General features: G+C 39.7%; 1 non-coding gene across 1 annotated transcript; it reads right to left on the bottom strand.

Annotated features, from left to right (window-relative positions):
* Positions 1-1945: 1945 nt before the first annotated feature.
* LOC136478591 (small nucleolar RNA R71) lies at positions 1946-2052 on the bottom strand. Its single transcript, XR_010764314.1, has one exon. It is a non-coding gene; the product is annotated as a small nucleolar RNA R71 (small nucleolar RNA).
* Positions 2053-2735: the final 683 nt, after the last annotated feature.

Below are 2735 nucleotides of genomic sequence, written 5' to 3'. Positions count from 1 at the left end.
GTTTTGGTGAATCTATGTTTTCAGCAGGGTTTATCTAGGAAACTGTCAAAGTGGATCAAATCGTCAAATTAAATCATGATTATCCGCGATGTAAATAGCACTAGAAGGTTCCAGAGGACTCCAGAAGGCAACCCCCCAAAGCAAAGGGAGGAGGCTACTAGGTGGCACCGGCTGGTCCCACCATAGGCCGACTGACCCCCTGGGCCCACCTACCATGCTTCGCTTCGACGTCGGTTCCTCCACCGCCTCCTAGATTGTATCTATGCCGTTCTTTCAAGTTGGTTTGATCTGAGGGCTCAGAATTGATGTTCTGGCCTATATATACCAGCCCCTACCCCCCCCCCCCTCAAGATCATTGCATAAGTCAAGATTAGATCAAAAATTAGGGTTTCCAGAGAGAAGAGAATAGAGCTCCAATTCTTCAAGTTCTAGTATAGGCTAGCTAGCAAGATTTAAGTAGAGTTGGGCTACTGCTCAGGATTCTAGATTCGCCGTCTGGAGGCTGGTAAAGCCATTGTATCCCTCTTTATTTTATGACTTTGTGCAACTTCAACACTATGTTGCTATTTATTATGTTCCTAGTTTGCTTTGGTAGTATACTTGATATAGTCATGATTGATGATGAATTTATGCATATGTTCGCAAAGTGCTTAGCTCAATACTCGAGTGAGTTAAGTGGTCGACATTATGTAAGCATGGTGCTTAAATATTATTTACCTATGGATGCACTTTACATTTCGGGCCATGAGGTAGATCGCGAGTGTGACATTCTCGTTGAGTCCTTTGTAGTCCACTCCCCATTTGTAGAACAAGTAGAACCTGGTTGCAAAGGGAGTCAAGCTCTGTTCTTGATCTTCCTTACTAATGTTCCTTATGCATAGACACAAAGTTAGTTATGCTATAGATGAAAGTGTATATACTAGAGTGTACAAAAGACTTAGTAAATAAGAAATGAATTAGGAATCTTTTCTCTTAATTAATCTCCTGCCTAGCCATACTACATTAATGAGTATCTATTTCTATCTCTGGATTATCATTATCAATGCCTTACACTTATCATTTATTTATCATTTGGCTTACCCCTGTTAAAGCATGAGAGTTGATGATCTTATCATAAGTATACATATTTGACAATGTCTCTAGCCACCCCATCGCTCCTCTCCATGGAAAAATACAAATAATGATACCTGGTATACTCCCGGGTGAAATACTACAATGGTATATTATCTGTGCGCTTGCAGATATTTAGTATATATAAATTTATAAGTGTTCTCAATAAATACCAACAACACATTTCTGGTATCATTGCTAGGGATGACAACTTAGTAAAGAGTGATGCTAAGAAATGTCAACAAGCATTTCTGGCGCCATTGCCGGGAAGGGGCACAAGGCTAAGAGACATGATCAAATAAATACTTATTGATGAAATCATAACTAGCACCTCTGCTTTAGCAGATTTACCCTTGTTTGTCTTTGTTCATATCTTATACAGGATATTGCAGGATTGGTTGTGATTCACCAACGACTTTCAATCAGAATCAAATCAATCCAGAGGAAGCTCAACACTAGTTTCTGAAGCTATGGCTAAAAAGACACTGTGTGAGTTCTCTGCTCCAAGCACCGAGAACATTCACATTGGACCAACACTCAAAACCAACAACCTTGAGTTTGAGCTCAAGCCAACCCTCATCAACATGGTGCAAGCTACCCCATTCAACGGAAAGGCGCATGAAGATGCTAGTGCTCATCTTCAAAATTTCCTAGAGATTAGTAGCACAATTGCCATCAAGGACGTTGCTCAAGATATTATACTACTCTGCTTGTTTCCATTCTCACTAGTGGGAAGGGCGAAGCGGTGGTTCTACACCAACAAAGAAGACATCAATACATGGGCAAAATATTCAAAGGCCTTCCTAGCAAAGTTTTTCCCCATAGGCAAGACCAATGCCTTAAGAGGAAAGATTTCTAACTTCCAACAGCGGAAAGGAGAAAGCATTCCAGAGGCATGGGAATGTTTCTAAGAATACATTTTAGATTATCCTCATCATGGAATGGAAGATTGGTTGCTCAAGCAAAGCTTTTACCATGGATGAACTCAGAAAGTTCATGAACAACTCGATGCTACTGCTAGAGGAGCATTTATGTCACTCACCCTTAGAAAAGCTAAAACTCTTATGGAAAAGATAGCCTCTAATCAAGGCTGGTCTCAAGGAAGTATTCAAACATGTAATAAGAGTGAAGAAGTACCAGAAGAGGTGTGCGCACTGTCAACCAAGATGGGCGTACTGTTGAATTGGCTTGAACAACGAGCCAATTACAAGAAAGATCATCAGGCCATTCAAGATGCTTTTAATTCCCAAAACGTCTGTGGAGAATATTTGGGGGTTGATTTCCCCAAATATCAAGAAGACGCAAATATTGTCATCAACAATTCTGCTCCACAATAACAGAGACAAGGATGGAATCAACAACAACACTCAAATTACCAAGGTAAGTACCTAGGAAATTACTATAATTTTTCCAATCCTAAGCAACCACCCTTACGAAACTTGATCTTAGAACAAGCTAGGATTAACGAGAATATTTCTAAAAAGCTTGCTTTTAATGATAAGGTCATAGAAAACATAAATACTAAAATCGAGAGTTTTTCTTCTGCAATAAAAGATCAACTTAGCTATAATAAAAATATAGAATCACAATTAGCTCAGCTAACCGCTGCGCTGCCTTTTCCACTA

Source organism: Miscanthus floridulus, chromosome 8 (genome assembly GCF_019320115.1).
Source record: "Miscanthus floridulus cultivar M001 chromosome 8, ASM1932011v1, whole genome shotgun sequence".
Lineage (NCBI taxonomy): Eukaryota > Viridiplantae > Streptophyta > Magnoliopsida > Poales > Poaceae > Miscanthus > Miscanthus floridulus.
The sequence above is the reverse complement of the archived record's forward strand: the minus strand, read 5'-3'. Positions and strand labels throughout refer to the sequence as shown.